The sequence below is a fragment of the Cyrtonyx montezumae genome, unplaced genomic scaffold (assembly GCF_038088225.1).
Source record: "Cyrtonyx montezumae isolate F1298 unplaced genomic scaffold, pur_monq_1.0 scaffold_3, whole genome shotgun sequence".
Classification (NCBI taxonomy): Eukaryota; Metazoa; Chordata; class Aves; order Galliformes; family Odontophoridae; genus Cyrtonyx; species Cyrtonyx montezumae.
In genome coordinates, this window is record NW_027072034.1 from 75,853,234 (window position 1) to 75,866,922 (window position 13,689).

General features: G+C 42.7%; 1 long non-coding RNA gene across 1 annotated transcript; it reads right to left on the bottom strand.

The window, feature by feature from the left end:
* Positions 1–9,950: 9,950 nt before the first annotated feature.
* LOC136051768 (uncharacterized) lies at positions 9,951–13,448 on the bottom strand. The gene is made up of 3 exons (XR_010622496.1): positions 13,347–13,448; positions 12,727–12,794; positions 9,951–10,008 (listed from the first exon to the last, which is right to left on the bottom strand). It is a non-coding gene; the product is annotated as an uncharacterized LOC136051768 (long non-coding RNA).
* Positions 13,449–13,689: the final 241 nt, after the last annotated feature.

Sequence of the window (13,689 nt, forward strand, 5' to 3'; positions counted from 1 at the left end):
TCTCATCTGCTCCCTTCACAGCCTCCTGGGAGTCCCCCTGCCACCAAGGGAGCATGTGACAGCATCAGGCAGTTCAGTGCTGCCACAGCCCAGTGACCTCATTGTTCACCAGCATGCCCACACTGCAGTAATGCTCCCTGGCTTCCGTGGCTAGGATTGTTTCTAGGCACCCCAGCTGCAAAGGGCATTTGGACTGCCAACAGCTAGCAGCACACCTAACAAGTGAAGGGGATACCTCAGCTCTGCAGAGAGAGACTTCAGCTGCGAGCATCTGCTACGGTGTGCACACACTTGCTGGCAGGAACCACTGGAATAATTTTCTTATGGTCCAAAAAAACCTCCTTGTGCCTTTCTAGAGATGAGAAGCATTACGTTGCCCATTCTTTTCCCCAAAACCTCAACCTCTCCATCTCCACGGAACTCTGTAATTTTGTTCTGTAACCAGTACTAAACCCTGCAATGATGTACATTAATAATACAGGGATAGAACTGAAGTGGATTAATAGTACTTTTTGTCTTTTTTTCCCCTCAAACTGAGCCCACATATTATCTATGGCCTCATCACTCGAGACTGTCCAAAAACTCCGTTTCAAGCATGTGGCCACAGAGATGAATGCCTAAGCAGGCAGGGAAAATATCATTCTGTCTACATTTTTAAATTCTGCATTGAGGTCAGTATGAAGCTGTATTTTTCCATGCTTCTAGTGTGCTCACATCTGCATCACATACAGCCTGGCTCAAGCTGTACTCTCCATTCCCCTGCTCATTATACAGCCTTACGCCTTACATAGATTTACCGAAAGAGCTCAGCTGTTCTCTTGTGCCTCAGCTCAGAGCACAATCCAATGTCACGGACAGCAGTCGAGCAGCTCGAATCACCCTCCCACGTCCTACCTCTCCTGGTGAAAAGATTAGATGTGCTGATTGGGCTGGTGCCACTCAAGCACTAATATGCATATGCTTTTCACTGTTTGCTAATTCCAAATGTATTTTCATTTTACCATGTGGCTCTTGAGTTGGCTGCCATACACAGAATTCAAAGCCAGAACAGTGAATTTTCAAGGTTCTTTAAAGCAAATGGAAACAGGTTGATAACATCGAGTGCTGTGGCGACCTTAGCCTCATCCTCCTTCCCACATCGAATATCTAAATATCACGTCCCCAAACTCAACAAACTGCACTGCTGCTTTTACAGAGCTTTCAGTTAAAGCTTTTCAAGGTCTCCCATTTTAGTCCAAAATCTTCTGTGACACGTAAATCCCAAATCCTTACGTGCAATTTATCAGCAGACAATAGATCAAAATAGTTATTCAAACAGCTTCTGTGTCATCCACATGTTTTAAAGGTCACTTTAATACTGATGAGAACTGCAGGACTCACTCTCACAGGGAGAAGCTAATTGCTCAACATTTCATGTCAGTACGCTCAGACTCTTCCAAGCTGTTCATTACCATTTCTAACCTGACTCTAATGGAATTATTTAACATTTAAAACCATCAGACACACTCAATCACACAGCTCTGCAGACATCGCCGCACCACTGAAAATACCTCTCCTTCAAGTGCAGTGGACCAAATAAAAGTGTTCATTTCCCACTTTATATCGAGTCAGAAAAGTGCTGTGACTACGCTAGCACTTTTCCAGTTTCCTCAGGCCGCTGCTTAGAATTAGATGTCTATCACATAATGCTTTTAACATTGTCTTCCTCCACTTCTCTGTCTGCCATTGGCACTCTGGGTGACAGTCGGTACCGACGCAGTATGTGCCTCTCGTCTCGGTGCCCTGGCATCTGTGTGAGTCATATGTTTGACAACAGTGAGCTATTGACTGCTTCGTGTACACTGCACGAGGGTGTTTCAAACTGTGTCAAATGCCAGAGTTAATTTGGAAGCCCTCCTGCTTGGAGCGGAGCCAACAGGCAAGCAGCTACGTTTTTTTCCCATTGATGAAAATCATACTGGGGCAACCCTGTCCTTTTCAAAGCACGGGATGAAACATCGCACACCAGAAAACAGATGGGAGAGGCGTTTCTAAGGCATAATCCGGTGTTCCCGGAAATCAAATAATATTGGTGGTGGCTTCCCTGAGCTTTGTCTTGTCCTTGAGGAATCATCTAAAATACAATCTGATTTTGTATTATTTCCATTAAAATCTTCTTAGATGGGATTAACTAATCATTATTCCCCCACAGAGCTTTTTAGAAGCTCTCCTTGGCTTATTGCTGGAAGTTAATTGCAGAGTCAGGAAGCATTACCTGCTAACATAAACACTAAATAAAACAAAACTTCTTCATATACTGCTTCTTCTGGAGTTCATGCACACGGAGGTTTGCTTGCTTTGAGAAGTGATGGCTTAAAATCCAAAAAAGATCACGGAATGCAATTAATAACCTGTTCTAGTTAGCAAGTGTAATTCCTGTAAACAGGTTTTTCAAACAAACACATAAATTAAAATGAAGCTGGAGCACTTGACAAGGCTTTCTGCACAGCTGCATCAAGGGAAAACCCGCTGGGTCTGCAGGAGACGGGCTGCTTCCCCAGGAAACCCCGGGGGGAGATGATGAGCAGTGAAGAAGCCCTACACACCCCCTGGCACCATGCTGCCAGCCCGGCTGCTGGGGGCCCAGCAGTGAGCTTTTAGGAGCACAGAATAACAGTATTTCCAGTTGGAAGAGGCCCACATGGATTGTAAAAGTGTGGGTTTTGTGGTGTTTTTTGTTTGTTTGTTTGTTTTTTCCTTGAAAAATATGAATTGGGAACACAGCCACAAGCCTTGTGCAACTGTATACATACATGCTTATCCTGGTAAGGAAAATACGAAGTCAAAGAGAGGTAAAAACTGTTCTACGTTCATTGCAGAGACAAAGAACCGACGGAGGGAGTGAGGCCAGGCAGCCCAGCGGGGCCGAGCCCGCCGCCGGCTGCGGTGCTGTGGCGCCACCTGCTGGGCGCCGGGGACGCAGCGCCGCAGGGCGGGGTGCGGCTGAGGCTGGCTGGGGGCCTCGAGGTCGTTCTCCCCCCTCTGTCTGTTGGGGGCTGGCCTGGCCCTGTTTATACCCTCTGGGGTGCCTGAGCACCTTTGCATTGGTGTGCTGGCAGCGGGTGTGTGCGGGCGGCAACGTCCCTTGGTGGTGGATTCGTCGGGCTCTCCAACCTGGCTATGGTACCTGTGGAGATCACGGTAACCCCGAGCAGTAACGCTCCTCAAACCCGCGTACCAGAAGAACAGCACTGCCATCAGGCAATTAGGGTTATTAAAATACCTATAATGATAAAATAAACTCTCTCTGACAGGTGTGCTACAGACACTCAGCGTAACAAATGGCAGGAAGGAAGTCCAGACTCTCTGCATCCCTTAGAATATGGCTATCCATCTTTTTCTCAGATACATATTTTTTTAAAGAACAAAAAGCATCCCTCTTTTGCACTGATAGTATAACAAAAGTTAAACTGCTGTGCTTCTACAAACCCCTACAGACAATAAATGTTCAAATTAATAGTCTTCTGTGGGTGCAAATTTTGTATAATTTGCAGGAATAAACTGTTTTCTACTGAGCACAGATATTACCTTAGCAATGACCTTAAAACTCCTTGTACTATAAGGTAAATAACTCTCTAAAACAAAAATTGTCTGACAGATTGTTCTTTCCAGTAAAGTCATTAATTTATGTAAGGTCAGAATACATTCCATGCTCTGAGCCCTGGTACTCAGTGCCCAGTGCTTAGCAATAAATAGTGCAAAATCCCATTTCTAGATCAGAGTACCAATTTTAAATTTGACATGATTTAATTTTAGTTGATTTGCCTTAATTATGGAAAGACCACTGTGGTAACAATAATTTTTCAAACCAGATTGCAGGGACAGCTTCTTGGCTTGCTGAAGTCAATGTGAGAACAAACTGCTGCCAAAAGCTGTGTTCCTGCTGTATCTCTTGCACCCTGCATTGATTATCACACAACCACTGACCCAGCTGAGATTATTCAGTGTGCTGATCTGACCCAACCCACGCAGCAGTCATTTGATCTTTAGTGTCAGTGCAAGGATTAGGGTCAGTCTTGTCTGTCCCCTCCACAAAGATAAGCTACATCGGAAACTTCCCCCAAGGTCTTGAAGAAGCTAAAGATAGCAAATGACAAAATACAGTGAAGAACAAAGAAAAATAAAATGATTATATTCCTTTCCCTTTTCATGTGTACCATAAATGTAGTACTCAGAAAAGCAGACCCAAGATAAATTATTGTTTCAAAGGCACAGCTCTTCCAAAATAACTGGCATGTTCTATTACCCCTGGAGTCCTCGTTCATGTCAGTCCTTAAGTCTCTGGTCCACCACCAATGACTGTAAATGAGCCCAAATCTGACTCTTGTGACTTCACTGAAGGCATCTCTGTCTTCTTTCTGAACACATCCACTGGGCCTGCAGGGTGTTCTTTGGGTTCACATGCTCCTCCCAGCCATCCTGTGCTGCAACCCTCTGGTGACAGGTATTTCTTCTTGGTGTGAGCTACTGATTTTTGTACTGGTGTATTTTATTGCTGTTGTTGTTCAGTTGGTTTCACAGTGATAGGAAACTGTTCATTCATATCAGTCAATATTTGCAAAGTAAAAAAATTAATTGTAAGGATTGCTCATATAGGTATCAAAAAGCTTGTATTAAGCCAAGGTTTTCCATGTAATCACTGTGTCCATATGGCAGAGCTGTCATCTCTGTGCACTTAGTAAAACAGAAAGCTTCAGCACTCTTTAGGCAGGCTTATGGAATGATGTGTTAATCTACTCCCATTAACAAGACAGCAAATTCCCAGTTGATTACCCAATTCAAATTAAGCACATGTAATCTCCCTGTGACACTCACAATGGTGTTAGTGTAATGCATAGAGAGAGAGGCGGGATGAAGTCAGTGTGCTCAGGAGTGCTCAGCTTCCAACATTAATGTCATTTAGACACTCTGGAGCTTAATATGGGTCTTTAACACCCAGCTCCTGTAATCACTGCTTTAAAGACAGCGCTCCTTAATTGTCAGACTCCTGCACACTACACAAGCAGCACAGGCCATGTTACAGGTTTTCCAGTTTGTGGCAGGATGGGGGAGTCCCATCAGAGTCCACCATGGACTCTGGGGGCTGTGATGGTGGCTTGAAAGATGAAGGTCTGCTCAGACTGAAACGTAAGAGACAAAATATGGTATAACACAAAAAACATATGAAAGACTGTAGTAAAATGTCCATAGGAGGATAGAGTGGACAGTAAGCGGACAGCGTGGTGTAACAGCACCTGACATTAGCTCTCACACACTGTTACTTCTCTGTTTCTGTTTTATAGCCCCAGTGCACCTCTTGGTGTCCATTTGACTTTCCTAGCTCCCATCTCACAACTTTACTTCTTCCATGCTTTAAAAAATATCATTGTCTTGGTGAACCATTCAAAGCCCTCACAGTGGTCTTCTGCTCCCACTGCTTTTTGAAGGCATATTTAAAAACTGATAACTTTTTTCTTTTGCAAATTTATAGGCCAAGATAAAGTAAGAGCCTATCCCAAATCAGTGAAAAAAATAAATTTATTTTTTACCTTTGATATTTAGGGTTTGATGTTCTGTTTCTAAAAGATTTCTGGGGATGGAGAATTATTTGTGATCTCCATGATTTTTCAAGCTCTTCAGTAATAGTATTAAGATTAAAAATAATTGGCTTTTAGATGCTACTTTCATCAGTAGATCTCTGAATGCTTTACTAGGGAATTAAATGTTAGTAATAATTACAAACAGTGCTTCTCTGACTGGGATTAAGAGTTAGGTAGCCTACTTTCATGTGTGCTAGCCACAACTCAAATAGTCCGTTACCCTAGAAGTACAGTTTAATTTAAAGTATGTCCTCCAGTAGCCACACAAAATTAGAAGTGTGAGGATCTGGGGAGAAAATTACTTGCATTCTTCCCTCATACCCTATAGCATGCACTGAAGCTGCACCTTTTGAGGTTTATTTTAGGGACAGTCCACAGAATGGATGAAATGTCTGAGACCACTCTACACTTCATGCCTCTGCATAAAAAGATGGCAGCAATGATCCATGTACTTTAAAGAGCTTGCGTGCCATGGATAGTCTCAGGTTACAGTCACAGAATCACAGAATTGCAAGGGTTGGAAGGGACCTCTAGAGATCACCAAGTCCAATGCACCTGCTAAAGCAGTTCTTTACAATAGGTCACATAGGTAGGTGTCCAGATGGGTCTTGAATACCTCCACAGATGGGGACTCCACAACCTCTCTGGGCAGCTTGTGCCAGTGCTCCATCACCCTCACCGTAAAGAAGATCTTCTGCATGTCTAGTATGGAACTTCCCACATACGAGTTTTAGGCCGTTGCTCCTTGATCTACTACTATATACCACCAGGAAGAGCCTGGCCTCATCGATTTGTCTCCCACTTCTCTTTAGATACTTATAAACATGAATCAGGTCCTCTCTCAGTCTTCTTTTCCTCAGGCTGGATGGACCCAGGTTAATCATCCTTTCCTCGTACAGGAGATGCCTGAAGCCTTTTATCATCTTTGTTGCCCTCCTCTGGACTCTTTTCAGGAGATCCCTGTCTTTTTTTTGTACCAGGGAGCTCAGAACTGGACACAGTATTCCAGATGTGACCTCACCAAAGCAGAGCAGAGGGGGAGGATCACCTCTCTCAACCTACTGGCCATACTCTTTTCAATGCACCCCAGCATCCCATTGGCCTTCTTGGCCACAAGAGCACACTGCTGGCTCATGGCCAGCCTGTTGTCCACCAGGACACCCAGGTCCTTCTCTGCAGAGCTCCTCTCCAGCATGTCAGCCCCTAACCTGTACTGACACATGCAATTATTCCTTCCCAAGTGCAAGACTTTACACTTTCTCTTGTCACTTTACACTTTTTCGTCATCAGGTTCCTCCCTGCCCAACTCTCCAGTCTGTCCAGGTCTTGCTGAGTGGCAGCACAGCTTTCCAGTGTATATGAAAATATTTGAGTACAAACAGCTGGACTAGAGTTTGTGCTGTACTGCACCTTCCACTCTTTTTGTACCCCAAGTTGATGCTTAACATCTCTTCTTGGTACTGACGCTATTTCCTTATACTTAACAATATCAGAAAGTTGCAGAAGAGGAGCAGGACCACCACTGGCCAGGGGAAGTGACTGACTTTTGTATTCCTCACATCACCTGCAGAGGACACAGGAAAAAGTGATAAGCTAAGCCTGGTCACATGGTAGTTGGAACAGACTGGTCGGTGATGCTGAAGGACACATAACATGCAAAGATATGGGCATTTTTAGTAGCTTACTTTAAAAAAAAATTTTTTTTCTTTTTATTTTATTTCACTTTTATAAACAAATAATATGCCCAAGACATTCTGATTTTGTGTTTAGAAGCCAGAATCATTCACTTTGCTGAGGACTGGAAGTCATATTCCAGAGACTGTATGTCAAAGTGCAATTGGTGGGACACTTGCATTTTTGGCCTACATCCAGCTGCTAGGCAAAAAAACCTATGCTTTTATCAAGTTAAAGAACATTAGAAGAAAGAAAGGATGTTTGAAAGAAACATCTATTAAGATGTTCCAGCAATAGCATAGCAGTCTGGGATAGCAATAAGCCTTTTGCCTCTTTGATGCTAATGAAAAAGCTGACAATACTAAAGTGGCTTAGCAGCAGCCTAGTCTGCTTCTGCCATGACTGAGTGAGGCCTCAGTCTTTTGTATCAAGAACTATCTCTGTACCACAGAAATCATCTTTAATCTATTTATAGACAGACATTTTTCCCTTTCCAAATACAGCTAAGCTGCCTGCGTTTAAGATCAGTGCTGCCAAAGGATGTGTTCCTGCTTTCTCAAGCTAACCCTGTGTTCATGTCCTCCAAAACAATAACTTCAGTAATGTGGCTCCATGACTACATGGTATTTGCAGAACTGCCACAGCACTTACAGAGCTCAGGAGCTGTACCCTCAGTGATGTGCGTTGTGTTGCAGAGGCTCTGCAGGGATTCAGTGGTGGAGACATTCAAATCTGTATAAAAGGAGGAACACCATTAAATTATTTTAACAGCACCTTTATGGCTGCTTCATTAGGCTTAAGTGGGGCTATTTTATGTTGTTCACTTTTTCCTGATGCAAATAATAAATGGGGTAACAGAGATACCTGAAAGTCTGTAGTATAATTGTTGGTTTATAGATCAAAGAAAAAAAAATCCCGCTGTTTAAATGATGTAAAACAGTAACTCGACAGCGGCAGCTCTAGCTCTCTCATGAGGTGCTGGCTCTGACTGAGATTCAGCACTCATACATGCATCTATATACTTATGTGTAATAAGGTTATTTTTTAATACATGTATGTGTATGCATGTATACATGTATTGTATCTATGTATATTTTACTACATATACATTAAAAACCCCCACCAGTTCTATGTATATATGCATCAAAGCATGTATGAATGCTCAATTACAGTCACAAAAAAAAATCAGCTCATTTTTAGGGCACTCTAAAAATTCACTCTACAAATTTTATGTTAATTCAATTTAAATTTCCTTTTTGCCTTGCTTATCAGGTACTAAATTCTACAGGGATACGTGGCAGACCTGTCATTTAGGAAAGGAAAAAAAAGGACATGGAAACCTCATAACACTGCTCTATACAGCACGCCAATGGATGCAACGTATGATTATTTACATAATGGTTTGTGTTACGGCCTCAGAGGATTTAAGTAATAGCAGTAATCCCTGCTGCAGGAGCCCGGTGGCCCTGGGGGTGCATGCTGAAACTCATTGCTGTGTCTCAGCAGGCACTCCAGTGCCTCATGTTCCCTGAAACTGTTCTCAGTTGTAGCTGCTTTGCTGAGGACCTTCCAGGGCCATGTTCCTGCAGCCTGCCAGGCAGATGAGGCTGTGGGGAAGAGAGAGAATTAAGCAGTGTGTGGAACCTCCCTCTTTGAATGAAATTGTAGTGAGCAAGCTGTGGAAGAGCAGGATCATGAAGCACGAGGTGCTGTCACAAGGTTTTGGCTGAAATGCATAGCTGTGGGTTATATGCTGGTAAAGAAGCACCAGTGTGCTGCCAACAATGCATTCAGGAAAAGATAAGTGGCTGCTTTGTTTGTGCTCCAGCCAGAAGATGTCTGTCATACAATTACAATAGTGCCACAGACAGGTTCTGCCTGTCCTGAAAGCACAAAGCAAGATATTGAGAAAGAAGTTAATTTCTGGCATTCTGCTGCTGAACAGAGGTTTTCTGAAGGGAAATCTGTGAAAAAATGTCCACCCCCACCTTTTTTTCATTCATTAGTCTTTAATGAGGCTGTTTTCCAGTGCTCTATTAGCCAGCCTTTATAGCCCCACATTAGCTCATGATTTCTTTGCTGCTCCATGATTTTATTTAGCTTCTCAAGTAATTTATTTCATCTACAGACTATCCTCGATACTCACTGCATTTGCCTAGCAACTCTATTTTAATGTTATTAAATTAAATATGTTTAATAAAAACAGTATACTCAAATGTTTTTCATTTCTCTCTGGCTGCTGCAAATCCTCAGTGGACTGGAAGACTCAAGCCTTTGTGTCCTAACTCCATGCAGGGGAATGCTTCTATGGAGCATTAAAATGCTAGTACAGATTACACCACGCAGTGTTTGCTCTCTACTTGGACACAACTTTGCCATGTTTAGTAATCATTTGTGGATGGCAGTATGATGACTATCAGGCAGGAACTGATCACAGGAACTAAGCACAGCAGATGTCACATGCTTAGCAAAGGCATTACAAGCTAGGGGCCTCATAGAGTCGTGTACCTGCTACTGCACTTTTTGCATGAGAACACAAATGTGCAAACCAAAGATTATTCCACACTTGCACTTTGCACCACCTGTAATTATCCTCATAACTCCCCTGCTACAGGCAAAGAAGATGCTTCATCTATTCACATGCTGCTCTTTTGTTTTCTCTGAACACTGATGCCAATACAGCTTTTTGTCACTGGGATAGAAATCGTCTCTCCTGCTGAAAAACACCCATGCTTGCAATAATAACTGTTGAGAATCCCACTGCTTGCTCTTCATTTTTTCCTCTTTCTTCCCTAAAGATGTCAAATCTTTAATAAACTACCACCTGAAATTTTGGCTTCCCTCAGACACAACCACAGAAAGCTGCATCTGGTTTTAAAGGTATGTCACAAGCTTGAAATGCAAGAGGAGCATAGTGAAACGGATGAATTAACTTTGGGGCATTAAGCCTGGATTGTTGGGTTTCAGCTGAGTTTTAACAAACTTAAAACTGTGAGCATTTTGGCTCTTTTCAACGTGATATCAATTGACTGCAATAAACAAACATACATAAATCTGAATTTAGATAGAGTTTTACCCACTTCAATGGGATGAAACTGTTTTCCCAACTAACAAAGAGAAGTTTTGAGGAAGTTGGTACAGAGGATACACACCTGCAATGTCTGGTGCTATCAACTTATTTAACATTTTCCTTTAATCTTCCTTTGAAGCAGTAAGTATTTTGGAGCTGAATGTTTATCTGATAATCAAACACAGACAGATGGTGGTTAGCAAGTAGACTTCTATTTGCCCATGAGGATTATTTCACATTTACTAAAAAGAGACCATCTTTCCTAACACCTGTCTCATTTTTAGAAAAGTACCATTTTGCTATCCGAACAAATCTGAGAAAGTGAAATAACAGCTTTGTTTTAGCCTGGGCACCTCTGGATTCAGAGACCAAGCTGTGAATTTAAGAACCTTGGTTTTGCCTTCCCTCCTTCTCCCACCTATTTCTGTGCACTGTTCCCTTATACTAATTCCCAGCTGTCTCGGGGCTTTCATTTAAAATCTTGCAAAATAACAGGAGCTGAAACAACACCCTTCCTTACAGGCTTGGACTTAGCAAGCTCAGCTGCAGCCCAAAAGACCTGACCAAGAGGGCCATAGTGGCACTGGTGTTGGAACTAAGAGTGAGTCGGAGACATGCAGCATTAACCCATAGTCAGCAAAGTGCTTCTGCCACATGTCTAGGGTGCTGGTTAAAAGGCAGCTGTTCCCGGGGCTATTTATAGCAGAGAAATGGCTCAGCTCTGCCTTGCACTATGACTTTGACATTGTACCTCCTCAACCAGTGACGATATACAACCCATGGAGAGAGAGCCTCTCTATTCACATTGTATATTTATAGTCTTAGGCAATTTATAGGCAAAATTATTCCCCCTTAGTGACCCACTGTCAGCCAGGTCTCTGCTTTAGGAACTGAGGACTGCAGACCGTGAAGAATCCAGATTTAGTTTCAGCGCCACTGCAATCTGTGTTCATGTTATGGTATGTATATATACACACACACACACGTATATACATACACAAATATATACACACACAAATATAACCTCTTCATCCCCCTGGACTTTATAGGAAGGGATTCAGCTCCCAAGCAACACTGCTGGGTCAGAATCAAGACTTTTTCTCAGCTTCACCCTCCAGTATTGTGACACAAATGCCAATTGCATTGCTTACCCATGTCTGGGTAAATATTGCTGTAGTGTAATATAGATTTCTTTAAGTGAATTTTACAAGGTTGAATTGCATGGGTGAAGGAGGACACTCAATACCTCACAGGCTCATGAAAGTCAGCCTGTTGCAATCCATTTTGTTTGGAGAATAAGGCTGCCGCAGACACTGCAGACTATATTCACTCTTGCCACGGCCACTGTGCTGCTACAGAGGGGAAGGCAATCCTCAGCACTGCTGCACTGCATTGCCCAAAATGCTTGCTTGATCTGTGAAATTTAGAGAGGCTAAAGATGTAGGCTGGTCCTCTAAATAATCACATATTAAACAGTATCCCTTTTAGTTGGTATTTTAAAAATATTATGAATAAATCATAAAAAAACAACTCAGTTGAGTATAGATCAAAGAGCTTGCAGCAGGCACTGGGTAAACAAGGACTTTGTGGCAAGAGCCTACTGTCAGGGTTGCAGGTTTAATGCTCAAAACAAATCCCATCAGTTCAGCAGGCAGTCAGTGACAGTTAAGGTTATTAAAGCAGACCCTTTCACATGGGGTTGCTGCGCACTACTGATTTCTGTTTTTAAGCACAGAGTTCAGTTTAACAGCTGTGAGGTGGGTTATGTACATGCTGGTAGTCCTTGGCCTAGTCAGGGCATTTCCAGAAGTGGGTCTGGGAGAACACCAGAGCTGTGTAGGTGTGGTGCTCGCAGACCCTTGTGGCATTTCCTCGCAATTGCAGAAAATAGCTTATTGTGGTTATCCATATGTTTCCTCTAGTAAAGGAGCAGCACTTACCCGTAATTAATGAATGGGGTTGATTTGCTACTGTCAGGTCAAAGGAAAAAGAAGAGAATTTAAAATTCTCTTCTGTCACAAGCACCTCTCCATCATAGTAGGATGAATTTATTTATAGATTTATAGGGTTTCTATTCCACTTTATAAAAAATATAAGAATAACATTTGATATTCAGTAAGCCATTTTACATGCTGCCACAGCGTGACAGAGCTTTAGCAAGATTTGTGTTAGCTCTCTTCCTAAATGATTTCGCAGCTCACAAACTCCCGTCCAAAAGCACTACAGGTATTGCCAGTGCAGGGCACACTGACCTCTCACTGGTATGCCTCTGGCTCTGTGTACATGGCATTGAAGTACAGGTCAAGCAGAGATCATACCTCTATTGACTGAGTAATAAGGAAAGCTTTTAAATTTTTTCCTTACCTGAGGCAGTCACGACAGCTGATGGAAGTACTGATTTTCCAAGGTCTATGATGAATCAAAGCAAACACCTTTACTAAGGGTGAAAAGTATTTATTAGTCTTTAAAATAGAGGATCGTTCAAGAGCTTAAAAGTGAAATTAAGTGCATCACACTTATTTCCAAGTAATTTTTCAGTGTACAACCCAGCCAGGTGATCTGACAAGAAACAAGAAGCAGCTGAAGTAACGGGGCTGTGCAATCTCTAGGGAAGGTTTTGGGGCTAAAGGGTCTGAAGCCCCTCGCACCTCCAGTATGTACACCTTACCTTATGAGTAGCAGTAAGCTATGTGGCTTTAACTCATACAAACAGATGTGTCTTATCAGCAGGCAGGTTGAAATAGCATATATGACCTGGTGGTGGCACCTGCATGGCTCCACCTGTGAGGCATTCTGGAGGCTGCAACTCTGGCAGGAAATGCCAGGACACTCCATTGAAAAGTGCTCACTGAGTCCTCAAAGAAGTTGAGAAAAATAATTTGGCTGACAATCCTTGGACTGTAAGGAAAAAATACAGCAGATATTGTCCTTCCCAAGCAGCGTTTACATTCCAAGTAAGAGGAGGCCTATGTAGAAAAATATACCTCTTTCCTTGCCATTTGTCTACATCATTTCTCTGTCATGCTCACATGACCCACTGCTGAAACACAGCAGTACCCTGTACAGAGAAAGCCAGCCGTCCAACGAGAGCCATCTCCAAAGGACTTTCCCCGAGGTGTAGGGAAAACAGCTCATTTATCTACAATAAGCTAAGACGAACTTATGGAGACAGAGCATAGATTTGCCAAATTTACACAAATCAAGAAATATCTCATCAGTTCCTCAGTTAGGTAGAAGTGTTGAGGATGTTGGTTGTTCCCTTAAGCAGAATGTTGAACCATTAGTAGAGATGTTGTTTCTAATTACCAGCTCAGTGCTGAAGGGGTC